At 40.0% G+C, this 14,759-nt stretch overlaps 1 protein-coding gene across 1 annotated transcript in view; it reads left to right on the top strand.

The window, feature by feature from the left end:
• The first annotated feature begins 4,877 nt into the window (after window positions 1-4,877).
• LOC127523040 (collagen alpha-1(XXV) chain-like) overlaps window positions 4,878-14,759 on the top strand; it is a 187,123-nt gene continuing 177,241 nt past the window's right edge. Inside the window, exon 1 of the mRNA XM_051913491.1 lies at window positions 4,878-4,948. The gene's annotated coding sequence lies outside the window, so the exon portion shown is untranslated. The remainder of the gene's footprint in view (window positions 4,949-14,759) is intronic.

The raw sequence follows: 14,759 nt of genomic DNA, 5'->3' as shown, positions 1-14,759 counted from the left end.
GCAGACTTAGTGAGTGAAGAGATGTGTGGAAGGAAAGAGACAGATGAGTCAAAGATTATACCCAGGTTTTTAACAGAGGTGGAAGGTCGAACCAAGACTCCAGCAATGTTAACATTGTCAAGACAGAACATTTTTCCTTCCCAAGTATAGAGAACATAACTGTAAGACATGCTTTCTTACAGTAGAGTTGGAAAATGGTACCCAAACCAAGGACTATATTAACCACAGGCATCTTGTAAAAGGTGGTGTGGACCAATAGTAAGCTGTGCTGTCTCAATACAAATTGATCAAAGCTATTGAAACACAAGACAAGTCTGGTAAAAGAACACCATAAATCAAAAAGCTTACATGCAAAAGTCTATTCAGCTGTTACCCCAGTAATCATAATACATATTTTATATTTGTCTATTCTTATTTTCAATTGAATGAATATTTGTGTGGGGATTAGCTTGATGCCCTTTTCTTTTCCAAATGACACATTACTTGAAGTTATCACTACTTTGTTTTGTCAGTGTATTTTGTTTGCAAGTGCACTTTGCTTGATCATCAAAACAGAAGACCATGTGGTTTCCTTTGCTTCCATCTACTAAATCCATGCAATTCAAATTGCTTCCTTTGACATGGTGGGATGGAATATCGCATAAACATTATATTTCTCTGCGTTTTAATCCATATATTGTTTGTTTATTTATTTGTTCAATTAATTTTGTTTTAAGAATAGTATTCCATGAGTAGGCAAAAAGGTCCCCAGTTTGCGTCCCGGCTGAACCAGGAGGCCTTTCTGTGTGGGTTTCCAAATCCAAAATCCCACCATGTAAAATGCAGCATGGGTGAATTTGAGACACTAAATTGTCAGTAGGTATGAATGAGACTCTGAATGTTATTTACTTATCAAAGGTGAACGTGTATGAATTCCCATGTATTAATATTAAAATCGTGGCATTAAAGTTTTCATTCTGTTGAATTCAATTGTCATATAATACGTGTTTTTTAGTTGCATTTATTAAATGCAGTTTACTCATCTAAGTTAATATTAAATAACATTTCTGTTCGTGACTTGTGCTGCAAACTCGTTTCGGAGGATTACATAATGTTAAACAAGATTGCACTTTAAAGCCTTAAAATGAATAAAAATTCTGTAATTGTTTAACCATTTTGTAATATTTGGTTTGTTTGCTGTGAGACACAAAATGCGTTTTTTTCCTATGCAGCGACTGACAATACAACCGTAAGCACAACATAAATTCACAAATCACATCCATTTTATTTGTTCGCTGTAATACAAATCTTTAGAACCCATATGTTTGCAAGAAACAGATCCAAATTCAGCCCTTTATCCGGCGATCTTCATCTACATTCCCAACAGCGACCGTCACGGTCAAAGACCGCGCTCGTTATGATTCAAATTTGAAAGCTGCACACACTAGAAGCTTTACGACATGGTTTACGGCACTGATATCGAACACTCATTGGCTCTCACCTGCATCGTCACAAATTGCAACATGCCGTGTTGAGTATAATGACATTTGAAATTAGTGCGCGCTTTCACGGAGAGAAGCTGGATTCATATTTTCATGGATTAATAACTTAAATTCTGCTCTGTACCCCATAAAAAACCATTACCGCCAAAGATGACTGCAACTCATCATCATTTGAACTACATTTGGTACCGTTTTTGACTTTTCGCAATAAATAAATGATTGTGATTACACTTGTTTGTCTGTTGTTCTCATATTTATAACAGTACGTAGTTTTAAGAAATGGTTATGGGTAGGCTTAGGGGTAGGTGTAGGATTAGCGGCTCAAAATATCGTTTTACTGCTATATTGTTACTAAAATTGTCATTTCCTACTCATTCTGTCCATTATGTTTTATTCTTTTAATATTCTATATAAAATGGGTATGTTTAGGTTCGGGGTGGGGTTTAGGGATCTTACACTTATCTATAAAAGGGGAAAAAATGGGTATAAGCGATAAAAGGGAAATTATACATATATCTTTATGACATGAAAGATTCGTAAATATTTTTTATTTTTTTTTTTGCTGTAAAAACGCAATAATGCTATGTTTAAATGCTGCCAATCTGTCCATATCGTACGTTTCAGCACCTATCCAAACATACAAAAATGTATGTTTTGTCTTTGAAAGTTACGTATTAATACCTACGTATAAACTATGATACCAGGCTGCAATACAAGAGCACAAATCCAAAGAAAATTAGAAAAGAATACCTATGATATGTGTTTGGCTAAGTGCATTGCTGAGAATAAATCCAAAGTAATTGATAAGAAATACCTATGATCTGTTTAAGGCTAAGTACACTGCTGAGATCAAATCAAAATTCTTTTCGCAGTGTGTAAAAGCCTCTTTGCTAATTAGAAAACCCCTTTAAACTTGCCATTTTGAGTCAAACTGATACTACAGTGGCCCAGTAGTGCACAACAAGCAAACACGAGTTCACAACACAATGGAATCAAGCCATAACACAACAGAAACAGGCCACAACACAACGAAATCAAGCTACAACAACAAAATCGAGCCACAATGCAACAGAATAAAGCCACAACACAACGGAAATGCTCCCGACCACTAGGGGGCTCTCAGAGCTCGGTAAAGTTAGTTTTCCTTGCCAATGTTCTATAGAGTCGGCAGTGATATCAATACCACAATTAGTTTTAATAGTATGTAACCACTGTATATTGACATGAAATATTAATTCAAAATCACCTACGTGCACAATAGTTTCATATTTATACCTGTGAATGATTTGACGCACTACCACGGCACATGATGAAGGGAACATCTGCCAATTCCACCAAGTGGTTAAAACGTATAATTTGTATTCATTAAAATTACTTTTAACATTTAAAAACAGACATGTTCAAATTCCAAAGCTTGTAGTAGGTTTCTATTGGTAAGATTTCTATTGGTACATTTTGACAATCCATACAGGGAGGTATAATTTCACCTGTAGCAAGTCTAATCTTACCAATAGGAAACTACTACAAGCTTTGGAACGTGAAAAAAAACCCTTTCAGTGAATTACAGTAAAAAAAAAAAAAATATACACACAAATTGTGTACTGTACATAAAAGGAGGTATTGGCACAATTTCACCTGTAATAAGTCAGACTGGTCACTACTACAACCTTTGGAGAGAAAAAAAAACCTTTTGGTGAATTACAGTGATTTTTTCCTGAAAATAATTGTTTATTGTAAGTATATGAAGCAAGGTATTGACAAAATGTCACCTGTTGTAAGTCAGTCTTACCAACAGCAACTAACAAGCTTTGGAATTTGAACATGTCTGTTTTTAAATGTTAAAGCAAAGTCATTGTAATGAATACAAATTATTTGTTTTAACCACTTGGTGGAATTGGCAGACTTTCCCTTCATCATCCACTGTGGTAGCGCGTCAGATCATTCACAGGTATAAATATGAAGCTATTGTGCACATAGGTGATTTTGAATTAATATTTCATGTCGATATACAATGTTAACATACTTAAAACTAATCATGGTATTGATATCTTTGTAAGACTGTCGACTCTATAGAACAGTGGCAAAGAAAATCTAACCGAGCTCTGAGAGCCCCGGGAGCATTTCCGTTATGTTGTGGCTCGATTTTGTTGTGTTGTGGCTTGATTTCATTGTGTTGTGGCTTGATTTCGTTGTGTTGTGGCTTGTTTCCGTTGTGTTGTGAACTTATGTTTACTTTTTTAATTTCGTTGTGTTGTGCACTACTGGGCCACCGTACAAAACAAATGCAAAAAAACCCCAAACAAACAAACCAAAAAAAAAAACAGGTAAGCGCATGCCTTTCTATGGAGTGTATGGTTTTTATTGTCATACTGTGCTGTTGTGTTTGTATTGTGCCATTTTTATGCTGTTTGTCCCCAGGGACTACCTGGTCTACCCACCTTGGCTGCATTACACAGCAATCAAATCCTGTCTGTAAAGGTTTGTTGGCTCAGCCAAACTGCTCAGGCAGACACTATGGATGATACACACACTGAGATGTATAAACAACGCATTTGTCCTCTGTGCCTATGCAGTGAAAGACTTGGCCCAAACACAATTGTGTCTGATAAATCCATTCCAACCAATTAAAAAATACTTTCACTCATCATGACCCTCTCTCCCAGTTCCAGGGTTGTCATTATTATGCAGTGTGGTGACAGGAATTTATGCATTCACAGCTGAGCAACTATTTGTTTCCCCTAATAAACCAGTGATACGTGATTAATTACAAACAATATTCATATTTCTAACCACCAAATAGTCTGACCACTGTGTGCTTGGATTCTATGAATGGAATACGTAAAAGAGATTCGGAGCTGGTATCTTTGGTTCAGCATAAATCCACCCCTACATGTTTAAATCTATAGTGACAGAATTATTTGTGTCCTGTTAATTACAGGTGCCCCCTTGAGATGGCTTGACTATGTAAACATCTCATTTAGAGCCCACAGACAGAGACACATAAATCTGTATTATGGGTTTCAGTGTGTGCAGTTCCTGGAGTCTGCCTTGGCTTCAAAGAAAACTGTGATGACAGTGCTTTCAGTGAGTAGAAATTGACATGTTTCTTCGGATTGGCTCTGTCAGAGTAGTGTCCTAGCACCCATATGAGGAGGTAATTACAGGCTTTGCTGCCAAAAGCAGTTCAGACTTCCATTGCTGCCACCATGGAAAATGTCAACTTTTACTAATGCATGAAGGCACTGGATTGGGTCCTCTGACTCAATTACTTAAATCTAATCTATTTTTGTACCTTTTTTCCTTTCCTCTTCCTCTTTCTGGACCTCATGCAACTCTCCTCTCCAACTTCTCTTACCTTTGATCTCAACCCCTTTTGACCTCTTTCACCTGCTCAGATGGTCTTCCCTAAGATAAATCATGGCTTTCTTTCTGCTGATCAACAACTCATTAAACGTCGACTCATTAAGGTAGTGCTTGTCCTCATTCTGTTCTCTTTCACACTGCTCCATCAGACTAGGCTTCTCATCTTTGGCCCATGCATTATTTGTGACCCGTACTGGCAAAATGAGTCAGAATGCGCACAGGCTAATTTTGAGCTACAGGCAAAACAAGTCAAAAATGTCAATTTTGATTGAATTTGAGGTTTTCACAAAAATTAGTTCAGTAAGCTGTCATCTAGTGATCCCAATGCTCCAAATAGCAATTAAACATCTAAAAGTATCTTTATTTGTATGTTTTCTGAGAGGAGTATCTTTCCTTTGTCCATGAAAAATGCAGCTTCCCTTTAGAAAGGGAACTCACACCGCATTCTGAGACACTTTGGGGAAGGCCTCTTCGTGACTGGTATGCAAGCAACTGTAAAATCACGGCAATCTTATTGGCCAGCGACAGCCTATGATGTCATACTAGTGCGACCAGAAAGTATATAAGGGGTGCCTAGAGAACATGTCACCCTTTTTTCGTCTTTAGGGACTGTTTGTTTGAAGCATGCTGTTCAAATGTACGTAAAAATGGCTTGTTAAAGCAACCGTTTCAAGCTGTGTGCACAATCCGTGTCTTAGATATTTGACACTCGATAACACACATGACTTGTGTGTTCTTTGTTAGAGCATGCATGCTCAGTTCTTGAGAGAGCTGTTAGCATGCACTGTGAGCATAAGCATTTGACACTCGATAACACACAAGACTGGTGCATTCTTTGTTAGAGGGCATGCACTGTGAGCGTTTCCCTCTGAGAAAGCTCCAGTCTCGTCTGTCTGTCTTCTCGTGGGAAGAGGGACAGGCTTCTGTGGCTCGGGTCCCACTCGCGCTGAGGCGGAGAGGAGACTGAGATCATAGGGGTCGCTGAAGATTTTGAGAGACACGTTAAAACTGTCTCGTGGTTAAATATTATATATAGTTACTTAGATTTAGATTTAGTCGACTAAAATATTATGATATTTAGTCGACTAAAACTAGACTAAAACTAAAACAATTTCCAATGACTAAAATATGTCTAACACTAAATGGCATTTTAGTAAAAAGACTATGACTAAAACTAAATCAAAATTTGCTGTCAAAATTAACACTGGTCAAAAGCTTGTTTACACTGTAAAGACCACTCAAATTTCAAGTTCTTCTTCAACAAGTCAGTGAAAGGGGCTACCACTGAAGAAAAATTTAGGCAAAATTTCCTGTAATAGCCCACCATACCCAAAAACGTACTCGGTTACTAACATAACCTCAGTTTCCTTAGATACTGAACGAGTACAGCGTCGAACGTCTTATTATACATAAGACAAGACGCATATGAGGAAAACTCCTTTTTCTCCAATTTCTGAAGACTTTATCATTCACGCAGTGAAAACTGCATGGCCATTGGTTCGTGGAGTTAAAGTAAACGAATCAATGACAGCGTGGTGCGACTGAAGCGATGCATGAGGCGTCTCGCGAGTAGCGCGGCAAAGTATGCAGTACTCGTTCCATATCTAAGGGAACCGAGGTTACGTTAGTAACCGAGTACGTTCCCTTTCGATACTACACTAGTACTGCGTCGAACGTCTTATTATACATAAGACAAGACGCAGATGAGGACGATATTCCATCACGCTGTGTTACGCAGGGGGACGACCGAGCATCAGTGCAGAGCACTTGAAAAGGGCTCGCGACAGATACCCATAGGACAGGATAGCCCAGGCAATGGGGCTGAAAACACTGTAGTCATCCTCCCAAGCCCCTAAGCCAAGAAACAAGCAGGGCCCAGGGTGCATATAGGGGGCACAGAATATAGTTACACCCGGACATGGTCGATGTCATAATGGAAAACCATAAGCTGGCCACAGCAGTTAGGCTTATGCAGAAAAGGATCTGTGTCTGAAGCACAGGAACATCTAGATTATAAAACCTGACAAATGTGGATGGCGAGGCCCAGCCAACCGCTGCACAGATGTCGGCAATGGAAACGCCACAGGACCATGCTCATGAGGAGGCCATGCCTCTCGTGGAATGCGCTCTCACACCTAAAGGGCATTGAAGGCCTAAGGAGGAGTAAGCGAGTGCTATAGCGTCGACTATCCATCTGGAAAGCCTGGGCTTTGTGACCGGAAGACCTTTCGTGCGGCCACCAAAGCAGACAAAAAGCTGTTCCGCCTGACGAAAAGAGGCGTAGGTTCAACTCCTGTTCATCCTGGGAAGGAGGAAGAGCGGAGAGAACGACCCATCTGCGCCCCTAAAGAGTGGTGGATAGGACCTTCAGGACAATCCATGTCTTGGTTTCAGGACGACCCTTGGAGTCGTAGGCCCGATTCAGATAAGAGGGGCTCCACCGAGAGTGCCTGCAGATCCCCGATGCTAAAGCTAGCAGTAGGGAGGTTTCCTAGCGACAAGGGTCGTAAGTCGGCAGTCTGGATTGGTTCAAAGGGAGGGCCCTTAAGGCCTCTAAGAACCACAGATAGGTCCCAGGTAGGAACTGTGAGGGGGTGAGGAGAATTCAACCTCCCTGGACCCTTTCAGGAAGCAAAACAAGGTCGTTTCTCCCTATTGACTGCCCTGCTATAGGAGCATGAGAGGCTGCTTATAGCTGCGACATAGACCCTTACAGGTAGAGGGGAGTACGGCCCTCTATCCATTAATACCCTGGAGTCCGGCGGTATCACCGCGGATACCACCTCAGTTTTTTTCTTATCAGTGTGAAAGAGACTAAAAATACTCTGTCAATTTGGACATATCAGTTAAGAGTTATATACCATTTAATCTGTGAAATGTCGTCTTTTATTTGTGTACACTCAGAGTAAAAAACAAAACGTTGTGCTTTTTGCAAAAAAAAGAAACTAACATGATGCGCGAGCCGCAGTCTCTCTCTGAATGAAGTCCAATCTGATAGTTCTCAGAAAATGAACTGTAACGTAGTGAATTACTAATGACATAAAAATGAGGACTTATGTCTAAAGAAACGTTGAAATGTCAGGTTTTAAATCATGTAAGTCAAATCAAAAACAAATATTCTCTGTTTATGTAATCTGTATGAAAAGAGAGACATGTCAGGATGTTGGAGGCTCAGGTCATTAACCACTAATGCGGCCACACACCCACGGACCGCTCGCGCTATTCAGACGCAAATTCTGAGGCGATCAATGCAGCAGAGCAGAACGCCCGCATCAGCTCGGAAAAAGGCATCAAGTTTAGTCAGTTTCATGTACTTTTCATCGTTTTGAGATGCGGTGAGGAATAATTCTAAAAGGATTTACCTCAGTGGAAGAAGCTGGTTTCACATTTCATTTAGAGGATCACTCAAGCCGATGATTGTGAAAGGTAAGTTGTTTTTTATTCTCAAATTCTTTATTCTAATCGCGGTATAGCTAGTGTCTGTGAATATTAAACCGCAAAAAAAAACTGTTTTAATATGAATCCTGCAAGTTTTGTGTGTCTCAGTGTGAATTAATGGGGCAGATCGACGTGGGGTTTTGTTTACTACACAACTTTGTAAATTGCCATAGCTATTCCAAACTATATTGCTATACTGAGCTGAGTGAAATACCATATAGGTAATATGGTATAGTAAAACACCATATAGGTAATATGGAATGTTTAGACGCTTTGCATCACAGAAATACATTATTTTTAAATTGTAATAATATTTCACAGTATTGCTGTTTTTTTCTGTATTTTTTATCAAATAAATGATGATCATGAGCATCTTTCAAAACATTATAAATATCTGTTATCAGCATGCCTCACAGAGGGTTTTTTCTTTGATCTCACAGATTTGAGAATCATAGTGACCAGATATTGGCCACACTGGACATTCTGAATGAATATAATGGTGAGATCACTGATGGGAAGCAGGAAAGGTTTTTTTTTCTTTTTTTCTCCAGTGCAGAAACACCAAACACCTTGGAATGCCAGGTAAGTGATGTTCACTTATATCTTTGAACAGGATCTATTTCCAGGTAAAACTGTATACTCAAAATGTGCCCTCATTTATTCAAAATGTGTCTCATTTATATTGTTAACCTATATTCCGAATAAACTACCAAAAAAAACTACTTTGTACTTTGATTTTTTTTTTAGTGTCCTCTCACATAGCCTACCTGACTGAAAGGGCTCATTATGCAGGTCATTATGTAGGTCATTTATGCGGGTCTTTGTATTTCAGTGACTTAAGTTTTTTGTTTTTTTCAATAACCACGCATAAAGGTTATTCTCTCAAAAATATAAACCATGTACATACATGTTGCTCACATATTATGGTAGACTAGTACATGCTGAATACAGTGTAATGACAGTTTTGCCATTAATATATTTATAAGCACTGAAAAAAGCACAGATGTCAGGGCATGTCCAAAATTTCTCCAGGCCCCAAAATCCTCAGACCCCAGAGGGTTAAGTCTTGAAGGATGGACAATATCTGGGATATGTCACAAGTCATGGGGTCATTGCCTTTTTTGGGAACGAGGATTACCTGCTGTAGAGCCTGACCTCGCTCTGGTCTGGGGAAACCGCCTCTATGGCTCCTTTTGCCAGCATGGTGTTCACCTCGGAACGCAGGACGTGCACGTCCCTTGTTTTCCACAGAGGTTTGGACCACACTGTTGAATAACGGGGCCCGGTGAGCGAATTGAGTACATAACCTCGTTTTTACTGTATTCAGCACCCAAGTTGACACTCCGGGGGTTGGCCTGCCAGGCCCACGTGCAAGGGGCTGGATTGGTTCTAGCCCTGAGTCACTGTAAGGGACTGTGGGTACACAATACATTTAGAGTTTGTAAAATACACACTGATGTCAGACATCAGTGGGAAGCAGCAATAACAATCCATTCAAAATATAATTGCCGACGTTTTATTCATATCAAGACACACATAGTGGGCCTAAGCAACTATGAAGTTTACTCTATTATTCTTCCAGTTCACCAGCCACTTACTGCATGTATTCGGGAGAAACTGATGAATTCACTGTGCTGTAGAATCCTACTGACAGGACTCTGCCTCCTGCGAACTGCGGCGCAAACTAAGATGAGTGGCGCCCATGCTCACGTATAGATCAAGATAAAGTCAATTATAAAGTTTTAAAAATGACAAAACACACTCACTTACACATATTTGAAATCGAAATAATCAGATAGTGATGACATGGTAAGCAAGTTTGTGAATATTTTAAATAAAAAAGGAAAAACCAAATTTTGATACATCTGTCAAACAGTGTTATTGTGGCTGTGGTGTGTTACATGACAAGCATGAGCTCGTCACCATGGAAACAATAAGGGCAAACGTTCTAAAATAACAGTCACCTTTAAAAAACTCACTCTGGGGGTTCAGCTAGAATATTTAAACTCACGCTTGAAAGGATTAATAAATCTAATTTACTGACATACATAGCATGGCTGACAGAATCTACGCAATCTTCCATTCAGGCAATGGAAAATAATCTGGTTTTGTTACGTTGTTCACCTTTTGTTGTTCACCTTCCCGCTGCTTTCCCACTAGTGAATAAGGTGATGCCCAACTTGAAAAGGAAGATTTAATAACGTTATTTTCGACCATATATTTCAGACTCAAGATGATGTTGTTTGTCCAAAGAAACATGATAAAAATTGCTGGCGTATTGGTTTTGCATTGCCAACATCTATATTGTGCTCTATCAAATGAGTGCGTGAAGGGGAATCTGAAAACAACATAGGGAAGTCTGAAATCAAAGCTAGCAGTTCAGCTCTTTGGTGAAGAGACAAATGTTGTACAAAATCCTCCAAGTGTTTTAGAGTTGTTAAGTCGGGGCTGCAAATTGGAATCCTCAGGTGCTTTACATCCTCAGCAACTTCCATCACAGACAAAGCTACAACAACTGTTACAGGAGCCCTCTCCAACACATTAGAACGAGGATAAAAAGGATTTAACAAATTAACATGACACAACTGTGTGCACCAGGAGATCAAGTAATTTTGGCGTGATACTTGACATACAATGGTATATGGACCTGAAAACTTTGCACAAAACGGAGAAGCAAGAAGAGTTCAACAGGGCTAATACCTGATTACCTGGACAAAACACACGAGACTCTGTGTTTCGATCAAACAAACGCTTCATCTTCTTTTTTGTTCAAGTTTTCTTTAGCTGTTTGACCAACTAAAAATAAACAACATCTAAAACCATCTACATATTGTAACCACTGAGGTGGGATCAGGCCCCCTTTTAGACCATCATGGTGTACAGCCAGTGGTCCACGCACTTTATGGCCAAAAACCAACTCATTGGGACTAAAACCTAGACTGTCTTGAACCACCTCACGAGCCACCAACAATAACCAGGGCAAACCCTCCTCCCAGTCACGCTCATAGCAACAATTCAATGTTTGGTGGAATCGTTCCAAAGCACCCTGACTTTGTGGATGGGTAGGCACTAGAATGGTTTTGCTTCACAACAAGCTGCCGCAAGACTTCCTGAAACATGTGAGAGGTAAAATTTGTTCCCTGGTCGCTTTGAACAACCCTAGAATCCCAAACACAGAAATAAACTGTGTCAAAGCTTTAACAATAGCACGAGTAGTGACTGAACGAAGAGGATAGGCAGCAGGATATCTAATACTCTGACACATTACTGTTAGAAGATATGTATTTTCTGACTTAGAAGGGGGGTAATGGTCCCACAGAGTCTATTATCAGATGCTGAAATGGTGACTCATTCGCTGGTATCAGATATAGCGGTGCTTGTTTAAGTTCTGGTTCGGCTTTCCTGTTGTCAGACACAGACGGGAACAAGAGGCTAAGTCAACAACAGGCAGTTTAATAGAACAGAGGCACGAACACAGGATAAGCACTGGCAGGTAAGTAGCAGATATAAGCACGTTGATACAGTCACTTAGCTGAGGAGTTAACACAGTTCTCTTTTGCGGGTGTGGATTGGACGAAGAGCACAGGACACTGACGAAGGAGTGGAAACACAGGAATATCAGGTAAGCAAACGGGTAAGGAGTCAGGTAAGTGAAACAAGACCAGACACTGAAGTGCAGGGAGTGTGAGTCTATATAGTGCTGGTGTGATGAGGTGCAGGTGCAGATGATCAGTATTCCGGTGATTGTGAACGAGTGGGCAGAGCGTGGAGATCTGGTGACGATGTGTTGTTGATAGTTGTGGGAACTGACTCCGTGACACCTGTGAGCTGACAGGTTGAACAGGTTTAATATAGCCTACTTCCTATTGTCTCTTTTTATTCAAGGCCAAGAAAAACTATATATTATAACAGATGATTATAAGTTTTGTTGACACCCAAAATGACCCGCAACATCTCCATGTGCGCTACGTAAAACAATATCACAAAGAGACATTGGCACAACCACCTGATATACAGGCCTCACCCAAAGGTACATCACTACCAGATAGCCATTTCCTTAATAGGATCTCATCCTCAACAAAAAAGCCGCTTGCTGCACTCTCTACCTCTTCAGGAGACAATGGGTAGAAAACATTTCCTTCAGGGTGGAATCCTACCTTTCTGCCACCACCAAACTCCTGATGAGAAACAGAAGGGAAAAGAAAAGAAAGATCAGAAATCATTTCTTTTTCCACAATCAGACTTAGGCTCCATGTTCTGAATTTCTGGAACATTTTACTCATTGCATGAGTAATGCACAAGTCACAAACACATCAGGAAACAGTTTATCAACATCACTTGTCTCTGGTAAGGAAGGAGAATCTGTTACAATAGGAGGTGGTGGCACATCCCTCCAAACCTCGCCCTCCAGTTGGTTCACTGGGTGGAAGGGTTCAAATTGCAGTTTCAGCGCAGCGTCAAAGGGCTCTACCAATCCCAGATGAGGAATAAGGGTCATATCTAGTGAAACGATCTGTCATTTCTAAAAAAAATTTTAACCATCTTGCACTGCTCTGCGATGCAGGCACACATTACATTGAAAGGTCACGTAGGCAGAAGTACCGCGGTAGGGTGAAAAAAACGTAATCTAATTTTCTCCTCCACCTTCAAATCGTCTGATTGTTACATTCACCGTCTCGTCCTGTTTGTTTTGACTGTCATGTGCTCCTTTGTTTTCATTCCCGCCACTCATCATTCACCATGGACACTGATTACACTCACAGCTGTTAGTCATTTGTATTGTGTATTTAAGTTCCTCCCTGTCCTCAGTTCAGTGTCCGGTATTGTTAATGTTACGTGTGTTCTATGTATCCTGCTTCTTCCTTGTTATTAAACTACTTAATGTTACTCGTATCCCAGTTCCTCGTCTTCCTTGGAGTGCTATTGTAACAGAATACCGGACCGAAACCGAAAAATGGAATACGCCCAGATGTTCATGCTCGTGGCTCAGGAGAGCCACGATTTTTGTTCGTTCACTAAAAACTTCATCGTTATTCTGGATCGGGGCCAACTATCATCGACCCGTGGACCTCCAGACACCTCCGGACTCAGCTGGAGGGAATCCATCATCAGGTGTCTGAAGAGTGTTCGTCCCCGATCCAGAGCACAGCCAGACCCAGAGCCCGTATCTTCTCCACGGACCGCGGAGTACTTTTTTTGGTAAAGGAGCAGAGCTGATGCAAGGCAAGCATTTGTGGATAAAAAGTATATAAAGTTTTATCTTTTTTAAGAAAATGACAGACCGTTTTGCTGGATAAGACCCTTATTCCTCATCTGGGATCGCGTAGAGCCCTTTGAAGCTGCATTGAAACTGCAGTTTGGACCCCACTGAAGTCCACTATATGGAGAAGAATCCTGGAATGTTTTCCTCAAAAACCTTAATTTCTTTACGACTGAAGAAAGAAAGACATGAACATCTTGGATGACATGGGGGTGAGCAAATTATCAGGAAATTTTCATTCAGAAGTAAACTAATCCTTTAACGCCTCATTTCCAGTACTGGGAACTCTCAGAAAAGGATAAAACAGACTCTAAAATAAAGGTCTCCGAAGCTCCAGTATCTCTGAGAATTTTAACTGGGACTTTTTCATCACGTCCACCGATGCATTGACACTATTGTGTGCGAACTGAACTGAGCTGGATGATGACATCACTGTTTACTCCAGTGCTGATATAGATAAATTAACTAAATTAATAACTATTGATTCTTACATCGGAATGAATCAATACTGAATTTACTTAAGATGGATAATGACACCATTTTCTTTAAGAGCTGCTGTGCAGCCAAAATTATATACCAGTTATCACTGTAAAGCTGCTTTGACACAATCTGCATTGTTAAAAGCGCTATATAAATACAGGTAACTTGACTTGACTTGACATAGACACAAAGCCATCGTAATGAAAGGAACATAGCTCAACTTTTCTTCATTACCTAACACTGAATTCTCCTGAGCACAGTTTAACCAACAACAGGAGCATCAGCCACTTCAATAACTGAAGATGCGACAAGAGCAGATTCATTGTTCAGATTTATAACGATTTATTTTTGCTTTAAGAGCGGGACAATCTTTTTTTCCAGTGTTGTTTATTTAAACAATAAACACATTGATCACTTTTGTCAATCGAACTTTCACATTACTAGCAAAAAAGAACGAGTCTCCATAGGAACACTTTCCACAGTGCTGTTAGAATGACGGCAATGACTTTTTTTTTTTTAACATCTCTATGAGTCAAAACATCAGCAAGGACATGAGCAGCCTCTGCATTCTGAACAGTACGCTCCATTATAAAAACGGCCACATTTTCAGGTAAAGTGTTTTAAATGGCTCCAACAGTAACAACTGGTATAGAGAATAAAAAATTATCTGCTTGTGAAACAGAGCACCAACAATAAAACTGAATCCTCAGCTCTCTTGCAAACTCAGTAAAAGACTG

Source organism: Ctenopharyngodon idella, chromosome 11 (assembly GCF_019924925.1).
Source record: "Ctenopharyngodon idella isolate HZGC_01 chromosome 11, HZGC01, whole genome shotgun sequence".
NCBI classification, from domain to species: domain Eukaryota; kingdom Metazoa; phylum Chordata; class Actinopteri; order Cypriniformes; family Xenocyprididae; genus Ctenopharyngodon; species Ctenopharyngodon idella.
This window is presented reverse-complemented; position numbering and strand designations above follow the sequence as displayed.